At 34.8% G+C, this 13,495-nt stretch overlaps 1 long non-coding RNA gene across 2 annotated transcripts; it reads left to right on the plus strand.

Moving 5' to 3' along the window:
• The first annotated feature begins 437 nt into the window (after positions 1–437).
• On the plus strand, positions 438–7,460 carry LOC113306946. 2 transcript variants are annotated; one of them, XR_003338927.1, is made up of 3 exons: positions 438–1,539; positions 2,208–2,289; positions 7,288–7,460. It is a non-coding gene; the product is annotated as an uncharacterized LOC113306946 (long non-coding RNA). The 2 variants fall into 2 exon arrangements; XR_003338926.1 differs by lacking the exon at positions 7,288–7,460 and adding an exon at positions 2,796–3,167.
• The last annotated feature ends 6,035 nt before the right edge of the window (positions 7,461–13,495 follow it).

Consider the following 13,495-nt stretch of genomic DNA (forward strand, 5'->3'; position numbering starts at 1 on the left):
TTAATAGGAATTATCTAACAACGATCTAGTTACAAAACTAGTATCATCTGCTAGATCTCGAAAAGTTATGCGAAACGGACTACTCGAACGTGTTAATCGGATACTTGACGAAGGAGATATCATTGGATAGATTCGAAGGGCAAAATAGTCTTTTTGATTTGAACTGACCCTGACTACCCATATCAATTTAGAGGGTGAATTTATCAGTTGTCGTTGGTCTTATCCCATACCGAGAAGATAAACTCGTGTATTCTTCTTCTTCTTTCTTTCTTTCTTTTCTTTATTCTTCTTCTTCTGTTTCTTCTCTTCCCCTGTTCTTCTTCTTCTACGAGTGATTGAGAGTTCAATTGGGAGTTTTGTGGTCGGTATGAGGTGTAGTAGATCATGGAGTTACGGATAGTGACTGTGTGGTTGTCTGTTGTCGATTCAGACTCGAAGGAGAAAGTAAATTAGAGTTAGGGTTTCTGAAGGATGAAGTTTGATTGAGTTTCGTGGAATTGATTTGTGTATTGGGTTGTTAGAAGATGAAGAACGATTGGGTTGGTGTTTAATTGATTTTCGTATGTTGTTCTCAAGAAGAATCGGAGGTAGGGTTTCTCGGAGATTGAATTAGGGGTAGTGAGAAAAGCCAAGGAAGATGAAATTGAAGTTTAAGAGGATTAATTGAAGATAGGTTTGTCACAAATCAAGAGTTAAGGTTGAATTTGAAGCTGAAAATGGTGTTCTTCCCCAATCAGGTAATTTAGGATTTAATTGATTTAGACCTGATTTATATGAATTTGGTTAAGAGTTGATGGATCTGATTTGGGTTTGTTAAATTGAAGTTATTTTGATTATACGGAGTTCAGTTTTGGTTTAATATGAATTTAAGAATTATACTTGGAGTTTTGCTAATTTGAGATTTATAAGAAAGAATGGGTTAATGTTGGTGGTTTTATGTGATTTTTATGGGAACAAAATGGACTTGTTGTTGAAATTAAGGTTGTGTTGGGTTCAGGTTGAGTTCACCTTTGTACAAATCAATTAAAATGAGTTGGGGTGGTTGTGTTGAAAGTTGGGTTATAGGAATGAAGATTGTAGTTTGTAAGGATGGTGTTGAAGTTGATTGGCAGTGAGTCAGTTTGGTGACCGTAGCTTGGAATTGAACCACAGTGGGTAGTGATAAACTGAAATGGTGGTGGTATTAACCTGGTGGAGAAGTTTATGTTGTACTCTGGGTCTTAGTGATGTATTGAGATATTAGAAAGATATTAAGTTGCAGGAAGGGTTGAACCAGTGGTGGTATATAGTTGACCAGATTGTGAATGAAAATGAAGGCTCTGGGTTTGAGTTACTGTTGTATCTAATGAAGCTGGTGGAGAAAGGTTGCATCAGTTGTAGTTTGAATGTGTAGGTGATAGATGAATGGGTGTGTAAGACTAATGAAATTGAATTCCAGCTGGGTTGCAGTTGAAGCAAGTAGTATTGTTATGGTCAGAATGGTGAATTAGAGTTGTAATTAGTGATTGCTGGGAAAGCTTGGAACTACTACAATTGCAGGTAGGCTTAGTTTGTAATTGTAATTGAGATTTGAAGTTTATTTGAATGATTGAATTAATGCATTATTAGATTCAAGTTGAACTTGAATTAGAATTGTTAAGTTAGAGTTTCAGCTGTGTGAGAAGAACCCTTGGCCTGTCTGACTGAACTTATTCAGTCTGATTCAGTTTTGTTTAGCTGACTCAGTTAATCTGACGGAGTCTGATCTGTTGACTCATCGATTTCGTTTTGACTCAGCTGGCCGAGTTAACTCGTAGACCTGACCTTGGACCATTTGACTTGACTTGGACTTAGACGTTGACTGTTAGTTGACCTTTGATTGTTAGTTCGACAGTTAGTGACTGTTAGTTGACTCAGATGAGCTGGACATTAGATTAATGGGCTGGTCTAGTGGACTTGGGATTAAGACTAGTTATCCTATATTGATGAACTGGACCGCTTATGGTCTGAATTAGCCCTTGGCTTCTTCTACAAAGTAGTAGATATTCATAAGACTTAGATATGGACTATAGAATCTACCTAATTGAATTAGTAAACCTCAGATATGCAAGAGATGGATAATGAAGATGTGTAGAACCTTAAATGGGCCTAAAACCATTAGATAAAACTATATGATTCTTGTGTGATCTGTTATGGCTAGAATCTTAGAGTTCTTGTGTGATTAACAGTTAGTTATTAACAACGATCAATTCAAAGGATGAACCAGTGGATCGTGAATCTCGAGGTAGGCGTGGCTTGTCATCAAAAGAGGTAGGAATACTTTTAACTCTTTTGAAACCATTGTTGTTTCTTTTACAAAAGTTTATGTTTAACAAACTCATGCATTGTCTATTTGTGCATTTTCATACATTGTTTAGTTTGTATTATGATTGTTCTGTTGATTCTTTGAATCTTTCCATGAATTGGAAAGGACCTGTAATGTTTTGTTGTCAATATGAATTGTTATGGGAAATGAGAATTTTCACGTGTGGTATATAGGATACGCTCATTCATTTATATTTACATGAATTCATGTTTTATGCTTATTAGGTGTGGAACAACCCGGCATCAATATAGCTATGTAGGTGTGGAAAAACCCGACATCACTATTATATATTGTTTGACGAATGAGCTTGTCCATATACATTGTTTGTGCATTTATATTGGGAAAACATGTATTGTTTTCCAAATCTTGCTCGTGATTTCTTTAAAGTTAGATGTTATTCCTGCTGGGCACCCCTTCTAGGGATGATGTGCTCACCCTTTTCCACTTTCAGTTTCAGAGACAGATCAGAGTTGTGCAGCGAAAGCTCCGAGGAATTGACTCCGTTAATTAGTTAACTTTTGCTATGTTCATTATGTTGTGTATTTTATTTGCAAACCAAATACTATTGTATATGTCTCATTTGAGAGGAATTCTTGTATATATATATTTCAGAGAGGGGATAGTTCTTGGGTTAAGTTTTTGTAGAAGATTTCTTAATTGATTGTTTAAGTAACTGATTTAGTTTCGTAGTGCCTCTTTATTTAGTTAATCTCTTGGTTTAGTCAGCTGCTAGCTTAGGGGGCGCTACAGTGTTACTATCAGAGCTCATTATTAGATCTTATATGGGAAATGATAGTAATTAGCCAGCGCTAGTTAGTGAAATAGATTAGTTTAGAACTGGGTTGGGTTGTGAGATAAATCTTGATCACTAAAAACTATCTATAATTAAAAGAATTACTTGATTGATTGATTTGTTTGTTTGTAATGAAGTAAAAATTGTAGGGTACACCAATAGATTTAGCTGATATGGATTTGAGAATAATTGGTCTAAATAGTATGAATAGGTACACAATTCAATACTAAAAATAATGAGATTAGTATTATTGATAAATCTTGAAAGTCGCATATACTTTTTAAGCACCTTGACTTATATGTAGGGTCAATAGTTTATTATCACATAAATGTTAATAATACTTTTGGGACTCAATAATAATTGAAGACTAGTTAGAAAAAGAGTTGACCATCGATGTTAATAATGAAAATTTATTAAATAATGAAAATATTATTGTAATAATTATAGGATAGTAACAACAAAATATAATTTATATTAATAGTACAACTTAAAGATTATTTAGCAATAATATAAAATTTAATTATGATTAACTTTTATCGGCCTAAGAAATAAGAAATAAATGTTATAATGATAATAAAATATTCATACCAAACGATTATGACAAATTGTTAGTGGTTATTTACTTATATCCAGTCCCATAATGAAATAAACAAACGGATACATTGAAGATAATATGTAATAATTCAGATAACTAAATTGTTTATAATGTTGTGAACTATTTATATATTTTACGAAATAAATTATAATACTTACACTAATTACGATAAAAGTTTAGAGACTAATTAATTTTAATAAATTAATAATTAGTTAATCCAGCACTAGGGTTGTGTTTTCTCTGTTCGTAGGAAGGCATTGTTGGGCTTGGCCAACCTTGATAGGGAAACTGCATTCAGAGATGACCGATCATAGAAATATATTGTGAATTAATTTAAAAAACCAATAGATGTAAGTTCACTTAGAACGATTCGCAATATTCTTCCTTGAAGTTAGAGACAAATATCTTATAACATAGAAATTAGTGTAAGAAACTTAGACTTTCCTATTTGATAGAACTTAAATCAGCGTCATTGAACCTAGAGCTACAAACTTTAAATTTTAGTTGCAGAAAGCCATATAGGTTTGTGCTTTGTTTTATGTTATTTGCGCTTGGACAAGAGATGCGATTAATTTATAAGGTGGGGAGTTTTAGAAGACCAGAAGGATAGTTTGATTTTCGAGGACGAAAATGAATAAGGTGGGGAAAATGTAAGGACCCTCAAGCTCGTCAACGCTATTAGACTAGTCAAGAGACGTATTAGACGATAATAACTTGATTAGTTTAACACTAAGGTTAATTAATAGGAATTAATCTAACAACTATCTAGTTACGAAACTAGTACCATCGTCTAGATCTCGAAAAGTTATGCGAAATGGACTACTCGAACGTGTTAATTGGATACTTGGTGAAGGAGATATCATTGGATAGATATGAAGGGAAAAATAGTCTTTTTGCTTTGAACTGTCCCTGACTACCCATATCAATTTGGAGGGTGAATTTATCAGTTGTCGTTGGTCTTATCCCAGACCGAGAAGATAAACTCGTGTATTCTTCTTCTTCTTTCTTATTTTTCTTTCTTCTCTTTCTTCTTCTTCTTCTTCTGCTGTTCTGTTTTTCTCTTCCCCTGTTCTTCTTCTTCTACGAGTGATTGAGAGTTCAATCAGGAGTTCTGTGGTCGGTATGAGGTGTAGTAGATCATGGATTTACGGATAGTGATGGTGTGGTTGCCTGTTGTCGATCCATACTCGAAGGAGAAAGTAAATTAGAGTTAGGGTTTCTGAAAGATGAAGTTTGATTGAGTTTCGTGGAATTTATTTGTGTATTGAGTTGTTAGAAGATGAAGAACGATTGGGTTGGTGTTTAATTGATTTTCGGATGCTGTTCTCAAGAAGAATCGGAGTTAGGGTTTCTCAGAGATTGAATTAGGGTTAGTGAGAAAAGCTAAGGAAGATGAAATTGAAGTTTAAGAGGATTAATTGAAGATGGGTTTGTCACAAATCAAGAGTTAAGGTTGAATTTGAAGCTGAGAATGGTGTTCTTCCCCAATCAGGTAATTTAGGATTTAATTGATTTAGACCTAATTTATATGAATTTGGTTAAGAGTTGATAGATCTGATTTGGGTTTGTTAAATTGAAGTTATTTTGATTATATAGAGTTCAGTTTTGGTTTAATATGAAATTAAGAATTATACTAAGAGTTCTGTTAATTTAAGATTTATGAAAAAGAATTGGTTATTGTTGGTGGTTGTATGTGATTGTTATGGGAACAAAATGGACTTGTTGTTGAAGTTAAGGTTGTGTTGGGTTCAGGTTGAGTTCATCTTTGTAAAACTCAATTAAAATGAGTTGAGGTGGTTGTGTTGAAAGTTGGGTTATAGGAATGAAGATTACAGTTTGTAAGGATGGTGTTGAAGTTGATTGGAAGTGAGTCAATTTGGTGGCCGTAGCTTGGAATTGAACCACAGTGGGTAGTGATAAACTGAAATGGTGGTGGTATTAATCTGGTGGAGAAGTTTATGTTATATTGTGGGTCTTAGTGATGTATTGATCTATTAGAAAGATATTAAGTTGCAGGAAGGGTTGAACCAGTGGTGGTATATGGTTTACCAGATTGTGAATGAAAATGAAGGCTCTGGGTTTGAGTTACTGTTGTATCTAATGAAGTTGGTGGAGAAAGGTTGCATCAGTTGTAGTTTGAATGTGTAGGTGATAGATGAATGGGTGTGTAAGACTAATGAAATTGAATTCCAGCTGGGTTGCAGTTGAAGCAAGTAGTATTGTTATGGTCAGAATGGTGAATTAGAGTTGTAATTAGTGATTGCTGGGAAAGCTTGGAACTACTACAATTGCAGGTAGGCTTAGTTTGTAATTATAATTGAGATTTGAAGTTTATTTGAATGATTGAATTAATGCATTATTAGATTCAAGTTGAACTTGAATTAGAATTGTTAAGTTAGAGTTTCAGCTGTGTGAGAAGAACCCTTGGCCTGTCTGACTGAACTTATTCAGTCTGATTCAGTTTTGTTTAGCTGACTCAGTTAATCTGACGGAGTCTGATCTGTTGACTCATCGATTCCAGTTTGACTCAGCTGACTGAGTTAACTCGTTGAGCTGGACTTAGACGTTGACTGTTAGTTGACCTTTGACTGTTAGTTCGACAGTTAGTGACTGTTAGTTGACTCAGATGAACTGGACCTTAGATTAATGGGTTGGTCTAGTGGACTTGGGCTTAAGACTAGTTATCCTATATTGATGAACTGGACCGCTTATGGTCTGAATTATCCCTTGGCTTCTTCTACAAAGTAGTAGATATTCATAAGACTTAGATAAGGACTATAGATTCTACCTAATTGAATTAGTAAACCTCAGATATGCAAGAGATGGATAATGAAGATGTGTAGAACCTTAAATGGGCCTAGAACCATTAGATAAAACTGTATGATTCGTGCGTGATCTATTATGGATAGAATCTTAGAGTTCTTGTGTGATTAACAGTTAGTTATTAACAACGATCGATTCAAAGGATGAACCAGTGGATCGTGGATCTCGAGGTAGGTGTGGCTTGTCATCAAAAGCGGTAGGAATACTTTTAACTCTTTTAAAACCATTGTTGTTTGTTTTACAAAAGTTTATGTTTAACAAACTCATGCATTGTCTATTTGTGAATTTTCATACATTGTTTAGTTTGTATTATGATTGTTCTGTTGATTCTTTGAATCTTTCCATGAATGGGAAAGGATCTGTAATATCTGTAATGTTTTGTTGTCAATATGAATTGTTATGGGAAATGAGAATTTCCACGTGTTGTATATAGGATACGCTCCTTCATTTATATCTACATGAATTCATCTTTTATGCTTATTAGGTGTGGAACAACCCGGCATCAATATAGCTATGTAGGTGTGGAAAAACCCGACATCACTATTATATATTGTTTGAAGAAGGAGTTTATCCATATAAATTGTTTGTGCATTTCCAGTGACTTAGTCACTTTGATGTTTGTGAAAACATGTATTGTTTTTCAAATCTTGCTCATGATTTCTTTAAAGTTTGATGTTATTCCTGCTGGGCACCCCTTCTAGGGATGATGTGCTCACCTTTTTTCACTTTCAGTTTCAGAGACAGATCAGAGTTGTGCAGCGAAAGCTCCAAGGAATTGACTCTGTTAATTAGTTAACTTCTGCTATGTTCATTATGTTGTGTATTCTATTTGCAAACCAAATAACTATTGTATATGTATCATTTGAGAGGAATTCTTGTATATATATATTTCAGAGCGGAGATAGTTCTTGGGTTAAGTTTTTGTAGCAGTCTTAATTGATTGTTTAAGTAACTGATTTAGTTTCGTAGTGCCTCTTTATTTAGTTAATCTCTTGGTTTAGTCAGCTGCTAGCTTAGGGGGCGCTACAAGAAACATTAACAGGAACCTGTTTTAAATTCATAACCCTATTAGAAGATTCCAAGTCATGTAAACACTTCTTAGCAGAAACTTCCTTTGGAGAACATCTCTTCATGTACTGTAATTCTGTCTGAAAATTGATCATCAGTACAAAAGAATTTCTCATTAAAACATAGTTTTCCATTTTTCAAGGATTTGCACTGTTCTTGGGATGGAATAATGGATGTACCTAGTTTCTCTTTTCAACACGAAGTATGTTAAGATCAGATGAAGTCTCGATCAAACGTTCTTCTCTAATTGAGTCTTCTTTAACAATATTCTCAAGAACACTACTCTTTTCACGCTGAAGGGTAGTTTCTTGAATAAGTTTTTCGATATTATTGGGGAAGGATTCAATGATACTATAGAGTTCCCATTCTCGATCAAGAGACTTTTAAAATTCATCAATGAGTTGAGCATGATTATGAAAATCGATAGACTCAGTAGATTTTTTTTAAGATTCTGGTGAGATCCATTTCAGCTTTTGACAGAGTGTCAGATGTCTCATTTGAGCAAATGCTATCAAAGTTTGACAAAACATCCTTTCTACCTCGGAATTCGGAAGAATCAGCTAAGGAGTTATTCTTTGAGGCAATCCAAAGACATTTGGCGTAGTTGAAAGCTTTGGAAGACATTTTGGTGTGCGCAACAGTAATAGATAATCTTCCGTCCACAGAGTCAGATTGCTTCAAACACGGACTTATAAGGTGTTTAAACGTGTTTGCATGCTCTGATACCAATTGAAAAAGTGGGAGTCTAATAACCTCACCCAATAATTCGCTTAGCAATATATATGGACTAACTCCAATATACATTTAAGAGAATCAACCAGACAATCTGACTCAATCTTATTAAAAGGTATATCAAGGAGTTATATCTCAATTTCTCAATTCAATACTTACTCAAGCAAATAGAAATTTGCGAGTCTAATTGAATACAATAGAAATTAACTTGAACGGTACCAAAGAACAATGTTCAAGTATCAATCAATTTCAATCAACAACCAAATGTTGGATTTACCAATTGATCGATTCAACGCACAACCAGTGATATTTCAATTATATAACAAAATATACTGCTGAAAAGAAATAACACAGACACCATAAGTTTTGTTAACGAGGAAACCCCAAATGCAGAAAAACCCCTGGACCTAGTCCAGATTTAACACACATTGTATTAAGCCGTTACGGACATTGGCCTACTACAAACTAACTTCGGACTGGACTGTAGTTGAACCCCAATCAATCTCACACTGATCCAAGGTACAGTTGCGCTCCTTGCGTCTCTGATCCCAATAGGATACTACGCACTTGATTCCCTTAGATAATCTCACCCACAACTAAGAGTTGCTACGACCCAAAGTCGAAGACTTTAATAAACAAATCTGTAATGTTTTGTTGTCAATATGAATTGTTATGGGAAATGAGAATTTCCACGTGTTGTATATAGGATACGCTCCTTCATTTATATCTACATGAATTCATCTTTTATGCTTATTAGGTGTGGAACAACCCGGCATCAATATAGCTATGTAGGTGTGGAAAAACCCGACATCACTATTATATATTGTTTGAAGAAGGAGTTTATCCATATAAATTGTTTGTGCATTTCCAGTGACTTAGTCACTTTGATGTTTGTGAAAACATGTATTGTTTTTCAAATCTTGCTCATGATTTCTTTAAAGTTTGATGTTATTCCTGCTGGGCACCCCTTCTAGGGATGATGTGCTCACCTTTTTTCACTTTCAGTTTCAGAGACAGATCAGAGTTGTGCAGCGAAAGCTCCAAGGAATTGACTCTGTTAATTAGTTAACTTCTGCTATGTTCATTATGTTGTGTATTCTATTTGCAAACCAAATAACTATTGTATATGTATCATTTGAGAGGAATTCTTGTATATATATATTTCAGAGCGGAGATAGTTCTTGGGTTAAGTTTTTGTAGCAGTCTTAATTGATTGTTTAAGTAACTGATTTAGTTTCGTAGTGCCTCTTTATTTAGTTAATCTCTTGGTTTAGTCAGCTGCTAGCTTAGGGGGCGCTACAAGAAACATTAACAGGAACCTGTTTTAAATTCATAACCCTATTAGAAGATTCCAAGTCATGTAAACACTTCTTAGCAGAAACTTCCTTTGGAGAACATCTCTTCATGTACTGTAATTCTGTCTGAAAATTGATCATCAGTACAAAAGAATTTCTCATTAAAACATAGTTTTCCATTTTTCAAGGATTTGCACTGTTCTTGGGATGGAATAATGGATGTACCTAGTTTCTCTTTTCAACACGAAGTATGTTAAGATCAGATGAAGTCTCGATCAAACGTTCTTCTCTAATTGAGTCTTCTTTAACAATATTCTCAAGAACACTACTCTTTTCACGCTGAAGGGTAGTTTCTTGAATAAGTTTTTCGATATTATTGGGGAAGGATTCAATGATACTATAGAGTTCCCATTCTCGATCAAGAGACTTTTAAAATTCATCAATGAGTTGAGCATGATTATGAAAATCGATAGACTCAGTAGATTTTTTTTAAGATTCTGGTGAGATCCATTTCAGCTTTTGACAGAGTGTCAGATGTCTCATTTGAGCAAATGCTATCAAAGTTTGACAAAACATCCTTTCTACCTCGGAATTCGGAAGAATCAGCTAAGGAGTTATTCTTTGAGGCAATCCAAAGACATTTGGCGTAGTTGAAAGCTTTGGAAGACATTTTGGTGTGCGCAACAGTAATAGATAATCTTCCGTCCACAGAGTCAGATTGCTTCAAACACGGACTTATAAGGTGTTTAAACGTGTTTGCATGCTCTGATACCAATTGAAAAAGTGGGAGTCTAATAACCTCACCCAATAATTCGCTTAGCAATATATATGGACTAACTCCAATATACATTTAAGAGAATCAACCAGACAATCTGACTCAATCTTATTAAAAGGTATATCAAGGAGTTATATCTCAATTTCTCAATTCAATACTTACTCAAGCAAATAGAAATTTGCGAGTCTAATTGAATACAATAGAAATTAACTTGAACGGTACCAAAGAACAATGTTCAAGTATCAATCAATTTCAATCAACAACCAAATGTTGGATTTACCAATTGATCGATTCAACGCACAACCAGTGATATTTCAATTATATAACAAAATATACTGCTGAAAAGAAATAACACAGACACCATAAGTTTTGTTAACGAGGAAACCCCAAATGCAGAAAAACCCCTGGACCTAGTCCAGATTTAACACACATTGTATTAAGCCGTTACGGACATTGGCCTACTACAAACTAACTTCGGACTGGACTGTAGTTGAACCCCAATCAATCTCACACTGATCCAAGGTACAGTTGCGCTCCTTGCGTCTCTGATCCCAATAGGATACTACGCACTTGATTCCCTTAGATAATCTCACCCACAACTAAGAGTTGCTACGACCCAAAGTCGAAGACTTTAATAAACAAATCTGTATCACAAAAAAAAGTCTACAAGAATAGATAAATCTATCTCCCATAGAAATACCTACAAGTTTTGTTCCCTCTTTTGATAACTCAAGGTGAATAAGAACCAATTGATATATCATACATATATTCCCGAAGAACAGCCTAGAAATATCAATCACCTCACAAAAATCTTAATCGACTAGCGAAACAAGATATTGCGGAATCACAAACGATGAGGCGAAGATGTTTATGACTACTTTTCTAACTTTCCTATCGAAGAAATTAATCTCAATCCAATCTTACGATTACACTCAATCACGATAGAAACAGCAAGATCAGATCACGCAACTACAGAGAAAATAGTTGGGTCTGGCTTCACAATCCCAATGAAGTCTTCAAGTCGTTAACCTACAGGGTCTCAGTAGAAACCTAAGGTTAAAGGAGAATGGAATTTAGCTTATACAAATAGTATCACAGGATGTGTGGGGATTAGGTTTCCCAGTTGCTAGAGTTCTCCTTTATACAGTCTTCGAATCAAAGTTTGCAATATATGCTACCTTGTTACAAATGAAATGCACGTTCATTTAGGTTTGTGTAACCGTGCCTAAACGTGTACACCTATTTCGTTCAACAGTAGTTAACCAAATGGTTAGACATATGAGCACTTTTCATATCAACCATATTCATCTTCACCATAACTAGTTCAAATGACTCAAAAGAACTAGTTAGAGAGTTGTTCAATTGCTTAGATCTTATAAAAGTATACAAGACACAATCGAAGCAAAATCAGTTTTCATTCACTCGAATCGATTCATGAACATTGTAGCCACGGTTTGCAAATTGCATTCCTTGTTATATAAATGTTTTAGTTCATGAACAAACCAATTTTAGAAAGTAACACACTTAAGTATGAGTACTTAAGTAACCGGATTTGAGTTTATTTTGGTTTTCAAACTCAGCAGAAATTCACGGACATGAATTTTCCGCCAGTATACGTACGGGTACGCATACTAAAGTAATCGGATAGAGTTGGTTTTGATTTCCAAACTCAGCATAAATTCACGGTCGTAAACTTCCGCCAGTATGCGTACAGGTACGCACAATTACCCAGTCTCCATCAACCATTTAGTATACACACAAGTATGCATACATTTGGTTCCCGGTTTTGGACTTATACACTAATATGCGAACATAGTAAATTCTTATATCCAAAGATGGTTACATATTCTAAACTCTTATTTCAATCATTGAAACATTCTTAGAGGATGTTATATAGCAGTTATTCACACTCCATTTTTCATCAAAGCGATTTTTAAGAGATTGAAAAAATCAACATGACTTTCGTCACTTGTAAAGATGAACTTGGCCAAAGCGAAAGCTTACCAACACATATTTCGATAAATAGATAAACGAGATAAACTCGGCTCAAAATAGCAAATGTGTATAATCGAAGTCTATATAGCAATACGATTTTTGTCTCAAGATAGGAGATAGAGTAGATAGACTTTTGAGTGATAGATAAGTTTAAGTCTCCACATACGTTTTAGTTGATGAAGTTCACCAGTTCCGTGAGTAGTTCTTCGTCTTTGTATGATGAACGGCGTGGAGTCTAGATCTCAACTACACTTTCTATCCTAGTCCGAGAGTTATCTATAAGTAGACTAGAAATCAAGACTTATAGTTTTGGCAACTAAACTTGACAAACAATCTTGAGATAGCAACACTTGCGAGTTCGACCGAGCAGTGCTATAACTGATAGAAAGTGTAGTTGAGCTCTAGAATCCACAACGTTCATCATGCAAAGACGAAGAACTACTCAAGGAACTGGTGGATCTTCATCGACTAAAAGTTATGCGGAGACTTGAACTTATTTATCACTCAAAAGTCTATCTATTTTATCTCCTATCTTGAGACAAAAGTCGTATTGCTATATAGACTTCGGTTATAGACATTTGTTATTTCGATCCGAGTCTACCTTGATTATATATTTTCGAAATATGTGCTAGGCCAAGTTCATCTTTACTGGTTCCTTGAGTAGTAAAGTATGCGTATATTACTGGTTCAGGATGTCCGGAAGCTAAGTCCGCGTAGCTGTACGCGTACTTTCGAAAGGTCACATCCCGTGCATTTCTGCTGGAGTTTGTGAACTGAAAACAAAATCAATCCGAGTACTTAAGTATGCTCACCGGTATGCATACTTGAGTGGGTTATTTTCTAAAAACGGTTTATTCATGAACTAAGACATATATAAACTAAGGAATGCATATTTGCAAACCGTGGCTATAATGTTCGTGAATCGATTCGAGTGAATCAAAATCTTTTTTCTTTCGATTGTGTCTTATATAATTCTATGAGATCTAAGCAATTAAATAACTCTCTAACTAGTTATTATGAGTCATTTAAACTAGTTACGGTGAAGATGAATAAGGTTGATATGAAAGTGCTCATA

The sequence above is a fragment of the Papaver somniferum genome, chromosome 8 (genome assembly GCF_003573695.1).
Source record: "Papaver somniferum cultivar HN1 chromosome 8, ASM357369v1, whole genome shotgun sequence".
NCBI classification, from domain to species: domain Eukaryota; kingdom Viridiplantae; phylum Streptophyta; class Magnoliopsida; order Ranunculales; family Papaveraceae; genus Papaver; species Papaver somniferum.